Consider the following 17500-nt stretch of genomic DNA (forward strand, 5'->3'; position numbering starts at 1 on the left):
TGATTGTTTATGTGGATAAAAATAGCTGAGCTCTGTTGTTCACATCTTACTGAACATTTATGTTGTATTAATCTGGGGTACTGATTTATCTGTAACACCGATGTGGGATTGGTCACGGTCAAGACAAGGGATTTTGTATACTGTACTCCTGTGTCTCTGGTGACTGGCTTTTGTTGGATGTTAATTAGGGATTTGGCTAAGGTACTTGGATAGGTAAAAAACAGGCACTTGGCCAATTATGGAATTCAATCGTCTTTCTACGTTTTTTCACTTTCTTCCAAAAGTCAAGCCCGTTTTTCGCAAGTTTGAAAAAGAACTGAACAGACTACACAGGCTGAAAAAGCAAAAATACTTCCTGGAAGAATGCCTCAAGGAACAAGTCCTTCTGAAAATGTACGGATGCGGGAGATGGACTCTGCAATCGGACCCCTTCCCGCTCTCACACAAGATATTCCTGGATGACAGGACTGAAAACACAAAGTGCGAAATCTTTGTACTATATACAGTAGATTGATACACGGAACCCAGTCTAACCTTCGCCTCCTCACATCGGACCACATGTACAGGTATCTGGTTTCATTTTGTTCTGACATTGCTGCCTATAATACTGCGACACACTCCAGTATTCTTACCCGAAAGTTAAATAATCTAATAAATAATAGCGCTTGGAGCAATCTTATCGCAATCTTATCAACAAGATAAAGTTCTGAATTTATCTAACACCCCCTTTACTGTAAATCAACACTTAGGCTTAAACCTTGGTTTATCCTTTGCCCTCATGCCAGAACGGAAAAATAATCTAGATTTTATAGTTGCTTTTGACCAAATTACAGTATATCCAATAGAAATTACAGCAGGGAAGACATATGTTTAAAAGGCATTTTACTAAATGCATTAGCTGAAATTAGCAAGAAATACCCTGTTCGCCGTTGACTTATGAGAGCCATCCGCTCGCTTCAAACATTAAGCTTTGTAATAAGTAGATCCGACAAAGACGGCAAAATCGTGATCTGGACAAAGACTTTTACCTTAACAAAATCAACCAACTCCTCAGTGACAAACTCATCTGACAAATTAATAAAAAAAACCGTCCAAAACGTCCCTACAGAATTTTTTAGAAAATAAGATTAATTGGCAAAGACAAAAAGAACATTGAACTACTGGAGAAATTAAGTCATTAACTTAAAACTACCTTACTTTTATGGCATTCCCAAAACTCACAAAGATAATCTACAATTCACACTTATTATACCATGTGCCGGAGATTTCAATTATAAAATTTCCAAGTCGTTAGCCGACTTCCTTTCCCCATTCTTAGGCACATTTTCTCCCAGTCATATAAAACATTCTGAATATTTCTGTTACAAATTCAAAGAAGCACATATACCACTTCAAAACATAAACTTTTAAGTTTAGATGTAGATTTCCTATTCACAAAATTACCTATACAAGACGTTCTGCAGTTTTTGAGAGAAAAATTAGCCCCCTGTACAGGTCATTTCCCACTAGCCATAGATAAAATAATAAAGTTAGTTGAACTGTGTATCAAATAACGTCTTTTCGTTTGGGGAGTCATTCTATAAACAAAAATTCGGGTGCAGCATGGGCAACCCTATTAGTCCAGTTTTAGCCTATCTGTGCATGGATACTTTGAAACTATAATAATAAATGCAATAAAACCTAAAGACATGCTGTGGATGAAATATGTAGATGATATCATAACATTTTAGGATGATAGATGGGGCATTTCAATGAATTGCTTTCAAAATTAAACGCATTAGTGCCCAGAATCAAATTCAAAGTTGAATGGGAAACACACAGCAAAATTCCTTTTCTAGATATTTTAATAATTAGAACCACGACAAAATACAAATTTATCGTATACAGAAAACCAACCTTTTTACTTTCATACATTCACTTTTAGTTATCATGACATTTCTATCAAAATTGGTGTAGCCAACAGTCTATCCTTAGAGTCTTACGGATTTGCTCCCAAGAATTCCTGGAAAAGGAATTTGAACTAATCCTTAAGTAGCTGTCATCTTTAAAGTATCCTGACCATATAACTGAGAAAGAGATCCATAAAGCAAACATAATTTTCTACCAACCCCCTCAAAACATAACCAGAGAGACGCCCAACAATAAAGTAAAAATCCCACACCTGGTCAGGATTAAGACGTTGACATAGGCACTTGCAAACTCTAACCCTTTTGTTTTTACCTACCCAAATACTTTAGCCAAATCCCTAATTAACGTCAAACAAAAGCTAGTCCCCAAAGACATAATATACGAAATCCTTTGTCTTGACTGTGACCAATCTTACACCGGTGTTAGAGGTAAATCACTCCCCCACAGACCAATACAACATAAATGTTCAGTAAGATGTGGACAACAGAGCTCAGCTGTTTTTAACCACATAAACAATCATGATCTTAAAATAAACTGGAATATGTCACAGTTTATAGCAGCAACTGTCGGTTCAAAAGCCAGATGATAGAATCAGCATTAATTAAACAAAGAAATATGACGAGTCTTTCCAAGGAGCCTGGGATTCAGAATTAACAGAAAATCTTCCTCCAACCAGCGGTAAAGAAGATCAAGGAGAAGCCGTCAACAGGAGTGACGTAGCGGCTGACTGGAATATTCCTTCATTGGTATAAATACCACTGCTCTGTAATTCTAATTTCATTCATTACCTGCCTGTTGAGGGAGACAGACAGTGTCTCTGAAATTCAGCTGTAACTTTCTACACTTTTGGTGTTCTCATGGGCTCCTTGTATTGGATGGATTTCTGTTTGAACAGAAAACATTTTACAGTCATATATATATATATATATATATATATATATATATATATATATATATATATATATATATATATATATATATATATACTATATATATATATATATATATATATATATATATATATATATATATATATATATATATATATATATATATATATATATATATATATATATATATATATATATATATATATATATATATATATATATATATATATATATATATATATATATATTATATATAGTATATATACTGTATATACTGTATATATACTGTATATATACAGTATATATACTGTATACATATACAGTATATACAGTATATACTGTATATATATACAGTACATATATATATATATATGTATGGTGTATATAAAAGTGAATGTTTGCATGTTTGTATGTTCATGCGCTACAGAAATCCAAGCCACTTGACCGATTTAGACAAAATTTGGCACGTGGCCATCATTTAACCAGACTTAGGTAAAAGCGTAGGTTTCAAACAAGTACCCCCGCCCCCTTCCCCTTCCGTTTCCCTGAAACGGGCCTGGTGCTGCCCGCAGACTTAGTAATTAATGTGGCAAATAAACTCTACAGGTTTATCATAACTCATTTCATGTACTCGAGACCATAGAAATATAGTATTGAAAATGCTTTTCTTTCCTGTGATTAATAATTCTGTATCAAGGTTTGTGTTTAGGTTTAGTGGGGGTGTGTGTTTAGATTAGTGGGGATGTGTTTAGGTTTAGCAGGGAGTGTGCTCAAGTTTAGGAAGGGGAGTGTTTAGGTTTAATGGGGGTGTGTTTAAGTTTAGTGGGGGGTTGTGCTTAGGTTTAGGTGGGGATGTTTCAGTTAAGTGGGGTGATGTGTTTAGGTAAATGGGACAATCACCACATTAATTTCTGGATAAAATTCAGTCAGCACAGTAATACCTGGATAAAAGGGACAGTCAGCACAGTAATATCTGGATAAAAGGGACAGTCAGCACAGTAATACCTGGGTGACAGTCACCAGAGTAATGTCTGGATAAAATGAACAGTAACCATGTAATACATGGATAAAATGGATAGTCATCACATTTATACCTGGATAAAAGGGACAATCAGCACAGTAATACCTGGATAAATGGGACAGTCACTACAGTAATACCACCTGGATAAAAGGAACAGTCAGGGCAGTAATACTTGGATAAATGGGACAGCCATCACAGTAATACCTGGATAAATGGGACAGTCACCACAGTAATGTCTGGATAAAATGGACAGTTGCCCCAGTAATACCTGGACAAAAGGGACAGTCAGCATAGTAATACCTGGCTAAAAGGAACAGACAGTACAGTAATGTCTGGATAAATGGGACAGTCACCACAGTAATACCTGGGGGACAGTCACTAAAGTAACATCTGGATAAAATGGACAGTCTCCACATTAATATTTGGATAAAAGGGACAGTCAGTACAGTAATACCTGGATGAAACGGACAGACAGAAGAGGAATACCTGGATAAATGGGACAGTCAGCACAGTGATACCTGGATAAAGGGACAGTCATCACAGTAACATCTGGATAAATGGGACAGTCAGCACAGTGATACCTGGATAAAGGGACAGTCATCACAGTAACATCTGGATAAATGGGACAGTCAGTACAGTAATACCTGGATAAAAGGGACAGTCAGCACAGTAACACCTGGATAAAATGGACAGTCAGCACAATAACACCTGGATAAATGGGACAGTCAGCACAGTAATACCTGGATACATGGGACAGTCAGCACAGTAATACCTGGATAAATGGGACAGTCAGCACAGTAATACCTGGATAAATGGGACAGTCAGCACAGTAATACCTGGATAAAAAGAACGGTCAGTACAGTAATACCTGGATAAATGGAACAGTCAGCACAGTAATACCTGGATAAAAGGGACAGCCACCATAGTAATACCTGGATAAATGGGACAGTCACTACAGTAATACCTGGATAAAAGGGACAGTCAGTACAGTAATACCTGGATAAATGGGATAGTCACCACAGTAAATCTGGATAAATGGGACCATCAGCACACTAATTTTTGGATAAAAGGGACAGTTAGTACAGTAATTCCTGGATAAAAGGGACAGTCACCAAAGTAATACCTGGATAGTTGGGAGAGTCAGCACAGTAATATTTGGATAAAAGGGACAGTCAGCACAGGGAAGTGCAGGAAAGTCTCTCTGAGTCCTTCAGAGTTTTCCCGGGCAGTGTCGGGTTGAACTAGATATATATATATATATATATATATATATATATATATATATATATATATATATATATATATATATATATATATTATTATGATTAGCAAGAATTCGCTAGCAAACTGCCTCCCCCTCCTTTGTGTTTGTTGGTTGTTCTGTTGTGTTTCAGCGATCGATAGACCATCTGTCTATCGACTTAAAAACAAGGGTTTAAAAGATTAAAGGCGCTCCCATTTTTGATAAAGATCTTTCCTTCGAGGCAAAAGTAATCTGGCTTGGGTGTCTCTCCTACAGGCCAAAACCTCCCCTGCGGGCAGCAGGTGCAATGAGTCAAAACATCTGTGTTGGGCGCACCCCCTGCCCCATAGGAGGGGATAAAAAGCAAAAGCCCACGAGGTCTCGACACACGCGGGCTGGAAGATATGGAGTGAAGACGTCCTCAACACCTGGCCCCATCGATGCCCTTGCATCCTAACCACGTGGCCCGTTCCAAAGTATACTTCTCCTCGTGCCCTTCGACCATATTCCTTGAGCCCACACGCCATTGCTTGGAGTTTTGAGGAGTCCCCATCGCCTTGCCCCTTTACGGAAGCCCTTGCATCTCACCACGTGGAAGAAACTCGCCCTCGGAAATCGCAAGTCATCCACGGACTGCCTTCTACGCGCCCTCGGAAAATCTGCTAAGGTAAAGTGCCCTGGAAGAGCCCCATTTCAGTCACGCTTTTGTCTCGTAATATTTTCTTAAAGAGAAAGCCAGAAATCACCCTTGTCTAATGTCCGTGCGCCTCTTGCATCGGCAGTATTAAGTCTTTATTACTCCTTTGGCACCCTCAGTGCAGCCTCGAATTCATTATTCTTTTGTCTATTTTCATTACTGGCGTATAATGTGCATATCTCTCATTTCAGAGGGATCCTATTTCGTGGAAGCTTCTCGGACTGTGTCTGGAATCCCCCAGTTTCATTCAATCCCGTAGGAATCTCCTTCAGGATAGTAATCTACTTGAGTTCCTCTTTCCCGTACTGATATCATTTATGTAAATACACTCCTTTAAATTTGCCCACGTGTTTTACGTAATATTTCCCTCAGTAACAAGAGCCCTACGCTCATATGAAATTCTCCTTTGTTTTCCTCTTTTTTTTTACGTTTTCCCGTACCCACGAAGTCAGAATCACAAGGCTAAATTACCTTAAATCGTTGCTACCTGTCTCACAGAGCATATTTCAAACTAAAACCACGGAAAAACGTAAAAATGGCGACCTGGCCATAGATCTCGTTTGCAGTTGCAGTTCCCCTAGTGTTGTTTTTTATTGCATTTGCAACTTGCCAGATCAGCTATTAGCAAAGCTAAGCTGGGTACGAGACAATTACGAACCTTATGTGTAAAACCAGCACACAGATCCAGAAAATTCCACGTAAGTAATGTGTTTATCTTAGCAAAACCTTTTACAATCGTGACTGTTCCTAGGAATTAGAAATAGGGACGCATGTAATCACTGAGAGAAAAGAACCGCCGTATTAGATTTGTTAATGCATGCCTTTCAGGATAGGTAGTTAGGAAATAACCAGTGCTAACCATCCTTTGCTTCGAGGAATAGTGCGAAATTCCTCTGTGTTAAAATCCTTGCCATATTCTTGCTTCGAGGAATAGTGCGAAAGAAATTCCTCTGTGATAAATTTTACTTCGCATTTCGAATTAGCGAACTGTTATTTAGGCGCGCGAATAAAATTCCCACGTGGGACACGACGAAGTCAGCTTGCATTGCTGAAATTCTCTCAGTGTAGTTAGAATTCGAGTTAGGTGTTAGGAAAGCGAAATTTAAACTCCGCTTATAGGGAAAATTACTAGGCCGTTGTACTGTTATCCTCTCAGACGACTGGGAAATTCCCGGAATCCCAGACGGTATATAAATATCGGGTTCATTCACCCAGAATCTAAAAATACCTCCGGTGTTGGCCAAACGACCTGCACCCCCACCGCCCATGCCTGCGTGTGTAGCATTTTTTTTTTTCCCCATTCATTTCCCAGCATACATTTTTCTTTGGGTTTCCCGTTAGTAATTTCTAAGTCCTAAGGGACGAATCGTAATTCCAAGTCCTAAGTGACTCCTAAAATTCTCGTCGCACGTGGCGAGAATTCCTCCAAATTCCACAAATTTCAAGTCCTAAGTGACTCCTAAAATTCTACGTCGCACATGGCGAGAATTTCTCCAAATTCCAGTCCTCAGAGACTCCTAAAATTCTACGTCGCACGTGGCGAGAATTTCTCCAAATTCCAGTCCTTAGAGACTCCTAAAATTCTACGTGCATGTGGCGAGAATTTCTCCAAATTCCAGTCCTCAGAGACTCCTAAAATTCTCAAATCTGGCCAGAATTTCTCCAAATTCAGTCCTCAGAGACTCCTAAAATTCTACGTCGCACGTGGCGAGAATTTCTCCAAATTCCAGTCCTCAGAGACTCCTAAAATTACGTCGCACGTGGCGAGAATTCCTCCAAACCCCAGTCCTCAGAGACTCATACAAAAATTCTCGTCGCACGTGGCGAGAATTTCTCATTCCTGCGGGAACCCAAAATTAAGTCCGTTTGAGACATTATATAGTGTAGTTCACACACATCTAAGCCCTTACGGGACTGATCATTCTAGTTCGTTAGAACAACTCCTTAACTTCACGCTACAGCCGGCCAAGTCCGAGCGTGACAAAATCCAACTACGTCTTCGAGACGCATATTATTCGCCAAGAACAACCACGTCTTTCAAGACACATCCAATTTTAACAAAAAGTCTCCTCAGAACAATCACCTGTCTTATTCAAGATCCATTCTCCTGCAGTCTGAACAATTGAGTGTTTCAGATTTAGACAAAAGTCTTTTCAGACATATCATATACCCATTATTTCAAGATGGCTAATACCAGAGCCCAACAAAACGAGGATTTCAAAATTCTACATGTCCGCTGGGAAGGACATGGGACTATCGGGCAAGATCTGAGAGCATGGGTTCAAGAGCGAGTGGACGATGCCAAGGCGGAGAGAGCAAAAGAACGTGAGGAGAGAGAGAGAGAACGAATTGCCCAAGAACAACGTGAGAGAGGAGAGGGAACGAATTGCCCAAGAACAACGGGAGGATAAAGAACGTGCAGAGAGAGAGGGAAACGAATTGCCCAAGAACAACGAGAGGAGGAAAAGAACGTGCAGAGAGGGAGAGAGAACGTGAGGAGAGAGAGAGAGAACGCGCCCATGAGCTCCAGGTGCTAGAACGACAGCACGCCACCCCCGCCCCTGCCGCGGGAATGAGTGCCCTCAGCCAAGCTCACTCGTTCATGCCAAAATGGACAGAGGCCGAACCTGGAAGTATGGCTTGAAAGGGCCGAACGAGTCCTGGAGTGCTGCGATCTCTCCCCGCGGAACTCTCCCTTGTTCTCACTAAATTCCTGGGCGGAAAGGCCCCGTTGCCTACCACGCCCTTCCCGCAGACGATCGGGAAACTGGGAAGCCGTGACGCCAAGCAGTTCGAAGGCGTACGAGATTACCCCCGAGCGGTGGAGGAGACGTTGGAGAGAGCAGCCCAGAGAAGCAGGCCAGACTTGGTCCGATTGGGCGTACCATTCGGAGCGGGCATTAACAAAATGGCTCGATTCCGAAGGCGCCACTAACACCGCCGAGGTACTCGAGCGGTTTAAATTCGAGCATTTCCTGCGCTACGCCCCTCCTGCCCTCGCCACTCATATAGTGGAAAAAGCCCCAGCAACACTCACCGAGTGTTGCCGAATAGCAGACATGTGGGAAACTCACCACCCTCAAGAAGGATCCATGGGGCGGAAGATAAATCCCCCGTCCCTCCTCGGAGGTTCAAATTCCCACAAAAATGGGAACTCGGGCAAGCCCCTAACTTGCCATTATTGCAAGAAAACGGGGCATTCCTCCGAACAGTGCCGGCACAAGAAACCGGCTCTCTCTCCCGGAAAACCGACAAATAACTCGCCTCGCCCTCCACAGGGCAGCGCGGAAAGACTTTAGCCAGACCTTTTGCACGGCGTGCAAGGTTTATGGCCATTCTCCCGCATGGGCAAAATGCCCACGCAATAATAAAGTAAATACTCCCACCGTCGCCTTGGCCGTCACAGATCCCCAGTCATTAGGCCCTCCCGCCGAAGGGCCTGTATATCGTGGCCCCTCCACGAGGTAGCGAGCCCGGCGCCGAGTCACTGCTTTCGAGGACTCGGGCGCGCAAATCTCCCCTCATCCGAAGGGACAGAGTTCCCTATGGAGCTATCGTCAATAGACGAAAACTCGTCACGATCGAGGAATAAATCAATTTAAAATGATACTCCCTACGGTCCAATTGAGAGTCACAAGACCTCACCAATCCAAAATTTGCAATCTTGCAGTAGCAAGCCATCTCCCGGAGGCTATGGCGTCATCCTGGGACAGGACTTTCAGTCCCCACCGAAATCACGACAATCTAGGGGTCCACATTCCCGAATCATTCTGGGGCGAGTAATTCTCCCCGCTTCTCCCTCAGCCAAGACTGGCGCCCCTGGGTACCAGGAGGACATGCAGTCCCCACCAGTGCCACCTGAGTACGATGTACAGTGGCCCCCTCGATCGGTTCCCGATCCAATTCCAGTGCCCGGCCCTGCCTCAGTGCCAGTGCCAGGGCCCCAATCAGATCTCCCTTCAGGAGATGCTAAATTCCTGCCGGTGCCACTTGCATGCCCCGAGCAGGGCCAAGCTTCGTCCGTCCTGACCGACGAGCCCAAGAAACCCCTGATAGCGCCTGACTCTGCCCCAGTGCCAGCGCCAGAGCGCCACGCCGATCTCCATTCACGGGATCCAACTCAGGACCCCTCTCTTCCCCGGCCTGGCACCGCTACCAGCGTCGGGTCAGAGAGACGGTTCCTCCCGACCACCGCGAAGCTCACCTGCAGGTGCGGCCTCGCAACCCGTGCCTGAGCTGGTCATCGATACCTGCGAGCCGCTCACGCCACCCCGACCGCCTCCTCTCTGCCTCAGCCCGTCGCCGACGTAATTGCAAGTCAGGATTCTGCCATATCTCACTTGGCGATGAACTACAGGAGCCGCGACGGATCATGGTAGAACCCGCACGGAACACTCCTGCGTCAGCTGTCGCATCAGCAGGCCCAGGTGGTACTCCGTGCCGCCCCTCCGGTCGCGGGCCCTCCGCTTCCCCGGCCGAGGACGACTGTCCCATTAAGAAAGACTCGAGGCGAAATTACCACGGGCGTGGGACATTCCAGGTAATTTACAAAGAGCTCTAGAGCTCCCCATGGCACCTGTGCCACCATTTCATCTTTCGAAGGTCCTGGCACCCTTAATCCAGAAGGGGATGTCAAGCCCTCCTCTATCTTCTTCCGTTCCTCAGGAACTTCTATCTCTTATCACCTTCTATTAATCTTCCTTTAAATTATCCCCACAAGAGGCAATTAAATACGGGATACCATTCCCCACACAATGTATAAATCATTAAGAATAACAGAGTGAGAAGTGGCACGCCCTTGCGCCCATACCTTGGCACCGGGCGTGCGTGTCAGCCCCTCCTGAAGGAGTCGCGCCCTTGGTGCACTTTCTCGCCCTGGGACTGAAGTTATAGTCCGGGCCGTAATTTATAGGCGTAGGACGATAAATTCCCGCCTAACACAATAAAACCCTCACTCTTTTCCTTTTAGCTCTTCTGCCAATATCATTTACTTTCTTTTAGTAATTTAGTTATCTTTATTTTAATGAATCGCGAGTCATAAACTCTTGCCCTTGTGATTTAAATGCCCCTTTCGTAAGCTCTGAGGGACGTGTCCCGCCTTTCATATGCGGTCAAGTTTCATTCGTAATGTCTTGGTAATTTTCCTTTTGTTATTATTATCCCTTTTCCCCCTTCCATTCCTTCCAAGATCTCTGTTTGTCCTACCCCACATCTTTTGTCTGCTCGCCCCGTCATAACATTGAGTAGGCAGTGGACGCATAAAATTAGCGTAGTTTAAGGTTAGCGAATTAAAACCTCGCGAATACTCTCGCCCGCATACGACTGTCAAATTCGGTGTGTGGGTCATCCCTCAGCTCGCGTTGAACGATAGCTGAGCAAAGCACGTTAAAACGAAGATAAATTATCAATGCGAATTTGTATAGTCATTACAATCTTCTTCTTTTAACGTGCTTTTATTCCCATTACAATATGGTGTAAAAGGGGATGTCATTTACAAAAATAAACGCTGTTTTTCATTTACACAGCCTCCTCAAGGCAGATTGTACTAACCGCATGCATTTTATCTAAAATTAAGTAACCGTGTATTTTAATTCTTGAACAATAACCTTTCTTTTCATTTGTTGGCCATAGCCTCATATACGTGGTCCTATAATCTTAATTAATTCACAATTGTTCGAGTCACATTATAAAGTTACCAGTGGGTAACCAAATCTAAAGTAATTATTCTTTTGCAAGTGTTTAAATCACTTTGCGTTCTGTTAACGAAAATTGTCCCAATGTGTTATTAAAAGTAACGTCACAGCTTCATAAAACCCTTAGGAGTAAAGTTCATTGCAAGGCAGAATGTAGAGTAACGTAAAGCATTTGCCGCTCATTCTTGAATATCGATGTACACACCCGAAGGAGGTATGTACATCATCTTGTATGGGGAGGTATTATGATTAGCAAGAATTCGCTAGCAAATTGCCTCCCCCTCCTTTGTTTTGTTGTTGTTCTGTTGTGTTTCATTTACTGCCAGCCGGCCGATCGATAGACCATCTGTCTATCGACTTAAAATCAAGGGTTTAAAAGATTAAAGGCGCTCCCATTTTTGATAAAGATCTTTCCTTCGAGGCAAAAAGTAATCTGGCAGGTGTTTCTCCTACAGGCCAAAACCTCCCCTGCGGGCAGCAGGTGCAATGAGTCAAAACATCTGTGTTGGGCGCACCCCTGCCCCATAGGAGGGGATAAAAGCAAAAGCCCACGAGGTCTCACACACACGCGGGCTGGAAGATATGGGTGAACTTGTGAAGACGTCCTCAACACCTGGCCCCATCGATGCCCTTGCATCCTAACCACGTGGCCCGTTCCAAAGTATACTTCTCCTCGTGCCCTTCGACCGTATTCCTCGAGCCCACACGCCATTGCTTGGAGTTTCGAGGAGTCCCCATCGCCTTGCCCCTTTACGGAAGCCCTTGCATCTCACCACGTGGAAGAAACTCGCCCTCGGAAATCGCAAGTCATCCACGGACTGCCTTCTACACGCCCTCGGAAAATCTGCTAAGGTAAAGTGCCCTGGAAGAGCCCCATTTCAGTCACGCTTTTGTCTCGTAATATTTTCTTAAAGAGAAAGCCAGAAATCACCCTTGTCTAATGTCCGTGCGCCTCTTGCATCGGCAGTATTAAGTCTTTATTACTCCTTTGGCACCCTCAGTGCAGCCTCGAATTCATTATTCTTTTGTCTATTTTCATTACTGGCGTATAATGTGCATATCTCTCATTTCAGAGGGATCCTATTTCGTGGAAGCTTCTCGGACTGTGTCTGGAATCCCCAAGTTTCATTCAATCCCGTAGGAATCTCCTTCAGGATAGTAATCTACTTGAGTTCCTCTTTCCCGTACTGATATCATTTATGTAAATACACTCCTTTAAATTTGCCCACGTGTTTTACGTAATATTTCCCTCAGTAACAAGAGCCCTACGCTCATATGAAATTCTCCTTTGTTTTCCTCTTTTTTTACGTTTTCCGTACCCACGAAGTCAGAATCACAAGGCTAAATTACCTTAAATTGTTGCTACCTGTCTCACAGAGCATATTTCAAACTAAAACCACGGAAAAACGTAAAATATATATATATATATATATATATATATATATATATATATATATATATATATATATATATATATATATATATATATATATATATATTATATCTAGTTGACCAACCTGGCACTGTCTGGGTTGATATATATATATATATATATATATATATATATATATATATATATATATATATATATATATATATATATACATATATATATATATATACATATGTGTGTGTATTTGTATGTATGTATGTATTGTTAATTATGGTTGAATATTTTCGTATTTTTCTTAATCAAAACTTCCTGGATAGCATAATCATAACCTCACTTTTTTTATTCTATATTTTTATACGATCGTGTATTTTGGAATTTTTAACGTCAATCTCCTTTTATAAATATTAGAAGCAATTAAGATAAATGACTCATACCTGCTTCCATACGTGACAATGCTGCCCATGTCCTATGATACGTCGGGGTTACCGTAAAGCAACTGCAAGCAATCCTGCAAAAAGAGAGTCATCTTGAAGCTGGACTATCTTAATGATATATATCAGCTACTTCTGTCTGTTAATAAAGGTGCAAAAGTCAAGCATGTGCTGAGATGCTCGCTCCATCTAACGTGATAGCCAAATCATTGTGACAGGATCTCGCAAATGGAGAAACTGAGCACCGTACTACATGTGGAAATTGGAAAGCTTCTTCCAAGTAGAAAAGACCAAGAGCTCAGCAGGATGACAAGGCAGACAAGGAAGCAAACGTCCCTCTTTAGTTGGCAAACCAGGAATACTACTCAGAATCTCCATTCTACGGGTTGAATGTTCAAGCTCTTTTCGTGAGAACCTGCAGTAAAAGCGATTGGGGATATGAAGGGAGTTTGCAAGTTAAGGCAGTTGTTTTACATGGCAAGTGAGAATTTGAGGTTTGAAAGTCAGATTTCAACAGTTTATGAGTGTCAATTAACGTTTAATGAGTTACAAAAATGGAGTGCCTTGTTCCTTTTATTTGCACTACTGTGCCAGAGTACTCTTCTCATTCAATCTGATGGCTTTACTGTATACTGACATAACCACGTTGATAAAAGCATTGCTACAAAGATAAGGTGTGATATAATAATTTCTGTATAATCATGATCCAACCCGTAACTAACTCTCAGGGCCTATTTTTTGTCCGAATACCGCACAACTTCCGCAAATATAAATACATATAAATATACTTGAGATAACGGGATGAGCTTAGTAAAGCACAGCTCTTAATTATTTATAAATAGACTCTCATAGGGTTGTGGCAATGCTAAGTCAAATAGTTTCGAGACACAAGGGCGCTTATAGAGAAAAAATCAACTGTTTTATGAACAATAAATGCAGTCATTCCTTTATTTTGGCCAACCTGTTTTCTGTCCGATTTTGAAGTTTGCCATTGGAAAAGGTATTGCTGTGCGCCTGCCTGTAGCTTAATTGCACGCCATTATCTGTGCAAAACTCAAAATATATAGCTATTGAAGACAATGCGTCAGCGTATGTGCTATTATTGTTATTTTCCTTCAACTGATGTAGAGTTCCAATAAAAGGCTGTGTAAAATCCAACATGAATAGATATAACTTTGAATCGGAAAGAAAACATTTCTGAGAACGACCAATTTGTGTGCTAACGATGAAGAGTAAATTAGTGTTAGAGTGTATAAATAACTGTCCTGCTGATTTATTGCACGCAATGTGAAGTGATTCTTTGAGAAAAAAATGGCCCATTAGTATCAGTGATTTTCTAAGAAGTGGATATAAGCGTGATCAGAAAAAATCGTTAATTTTTGTTGTCGAGTTCCTATATTGTGTGATGCCTTTTAATTGTGGTTTTTGTTTATTCTGATTTTATCTTTGTATATTGTTTTATCACTATTTTAGACTATGTTCTTTTGATGTTAAAATACAGTCCCTCCCTAAAGTAACTAGTATTTGTGCAGGTGATCTTAGCTTAATTGATTACGGGAGTTCGTTTACATTTTTATTTAGTCTAAAATTTATGTCCATTTTTGCACAGATATATCTTTGCCTCTTGTTTTATAACTTAATAATTATTTTAATCATGAAATTTGACTTATGTTTCCTTAACAGAATTGCGTTTCCTTCTTTATGTTTGTTACTGGTGAGAAAAAAGAAAAACATAATTAGATGAATAAAAAAAGATGAATAAAAGAAATTTTACTGCCTGCATTGTTGAACAGAGGCGTTGAAAGGAAAAGCTAATGGATGTTTTAATAAAAAAAATGATTGAGGGGAAACAAGAGTACTGATTATTCCATTTGAGGAAAACAGGGAATTGCAAATACAAAGTTATGAGTTAATTAAGATCCAGAGATGAAGGTAATTCTCAAGGTTGAAGAGGTTCACAAGAGCTCTGTTGAGTAAGTTATTATGAGTTATAGCAAGTTATATTAGATGACTATTGCAACAGAATCCTGGAAAAATAAATCAAAGCTAATTTATTTTTGACAATTGTGCAACAAGGAGGACGTATTCTGTCTTGGGGTCTTTGAATAAACAAGTGCGTACGAAAGGAATGGTTGTCTCTATATGCTTATGGAACTATAATAATCATTCACCTGGACATTCTGTTTTAAAAAATAGTGTTTCCCCAGACTTGTGGGCTATATGCGCTTGGTTATGGTATTCTTTTTCACGAAATTATTCTCCACTTTGTTTTGTTCCCTCTGTCCATATATAGTTTTTTGCTTTCTTTTCTTTCTACTTTTCCTTGTCCTTGCTACGTCTTGTAGTTAGCAACTCCTCTATACCATATTCTATATGAATATATAATTATTATATATATGTGTGTGTCTGTGTGTGTGTGTGTACGGAATATGATATAGATATGAGGCTAATTACAAGACCTACAAAGGACAAGAAAAAGTAAAGAAAAAAACAAAAACTATATATATATATATAAATATATACATTTACATATATAACATATATACGTATATATATACATACATATATATATGTATATATATAAAATATATATACATAACACTTTTTGGATACGTTTCTTACCACAGAGTCTGAGATCTAAAAGTAAGAATATGAAGAAACTCTGACGTCCAGAGCAGGATTCGAACCCTCATCCGAACTTATCCGAAAGAGGTAACGCTACCAACCTGCAGTTCAGGTAGGTATCGTCACCTCTTGCTGATACTCCAGATGAGGGTTCAACAAAACATACGGAATCAGAATTTTTCATGTTCTTCTTTAGCTCTCAGATTTTTTAGTGACAAGCGTGTCCAAAAAGTGTGAAGAAGATGAGAGTTAAGAGGACATTGTAGTTATTACAATCACATATATATATATATATATATATATATATATATATATATATATATATATATATATATATATATATATATATATATATATATATATATATATATATATATGTATGTGCGTGTAGGTAAAAAAAGAAACTTGTTTTTTGGGGTAGGAAGCGTTCAAATTGTGGCTATAAATGTCATCAACAAAAGGGAGTTGGATACCGAAAAGAAATGGAAGTGAAAATGTTGGGAGAAATTGGTTGGAAATGGCTCGGGTTAAAGACAACATAGTGGAAGGATTTTATGAGAGGTCTGCCAAATTCAACAATGGGGTCATTGTTTCTGTAGGGAGCGCTTTTTCTAGATAGAAAGGATAAAAGTACTAAGTGGTGGAAGGATGGAATCAAGGTTTAGTTAAGAAAGAAAGGTTACTTTTTCAGGACTAAAGAGATGATCATATGGTGAAGTGTGTGTGTGTGTGTGTTTGTGTTACTGGTTTAAAAAAAGGGAGAACTGAAGAGGTGCTGTCTGTAGAGATGGCGACTTGTGTATGCAGTTTGACCATTTTGAAGAGTTGTTGAATCTGAAGGGTAGAAGAGAGTCAAATCTGAAGGATGCGAAAGCATAAAGTTCATTAGAAAAACTGATGGAAATGGCTGATTACGATGTAAGGAGGTCAATTAAAAGGCTGAAGCAAAGAAGGAGTGGATAGGGATATAGGAAAATGCCTTGACATGATGTTGATAGGGTGACTGAGTTGCTGATCATGCTGGATGAAGAAAAGATCGAAAGGCGAAGGTTAGTGGAAAATATTTCCTTCTTTATACGGAGAAAGACAGTGCAAGTAAATTTTACGGGTCATAACAGTTTTGATTGAGAAAGGACAGGTAACAAAACGATTTAAAGAAAATGCACTGTGGATTTAGACTAGCTAAGGATGTATGAAATAATTGTTTGTTATGGGACAATTGTGACGAAAGGCTATGCGCAGCTTGCACGGGCCTATAAAAAGTAACTGAAAAAATTGATAAATATATGTTCTGGAATGTTGCGCATTTAAGTAAGGTGATTCACGGAAAGTGAGTGGAGGCTTTTGTGGTGGAAGAAACCCTGTGTTAGAATGTATAAATGTAGCTATGATTAATTCGGTACAAAAGTGGGTCATGTTATACAGACTACTTGAAGTAGTTTTATAAATGGATTGATGAGGGAAGTCAGGGAAAGGACAAAAATGTAGGTGAAAATATTTAGCACAGCTTAATGGGTCGTGAATGGGGTGTAGGAGAGATGTTCGTCAGTTAGCTATAGTGAAAAGATCATTTAAAACAAGGAGAGCTTGAAAGACTTT

General features: G+C 40.5%; 1 protein-coding gene across 1 annotated transcript in view; it reads right to left on the minus strand.

Annotated features, from left to right (window-relative positions):
- Nucleotides 1-17500, minus strand: part of LOC136827942 (aldehyde dehydrogenase, dimeric NADP-preferring-like) — a 157179-nt gene that overhangs the window by 94367 nt on the left and 45312 nt on the right. The window contains exon 2 of the mRNA XM_067085486.1: nucleotides 13280-13353. The gene's annotated coding sequence lies outside the window, so the exon portion shown is untranslated. The remainder of the gene's footprint in view (nucleotides 1-13279; nucleotides 13354-17500) is intronic.

This window comes from Macrobrachium rosenbergii, chromosome 42 (genome assembly GCF_040412425.1).
Source record: "Macrobrachium rosenbergii isolate ZJJX-2024 chromosome 42, ASM4041242v1, whole genome shotgun sequence".
Lineage (NCBI taxonomy): Eukaryota > Metazoa > Arthropoda > Malacostraca > Decapoda > Palaemonidae > Macrobrachium > Macrobrachium rosenbergii.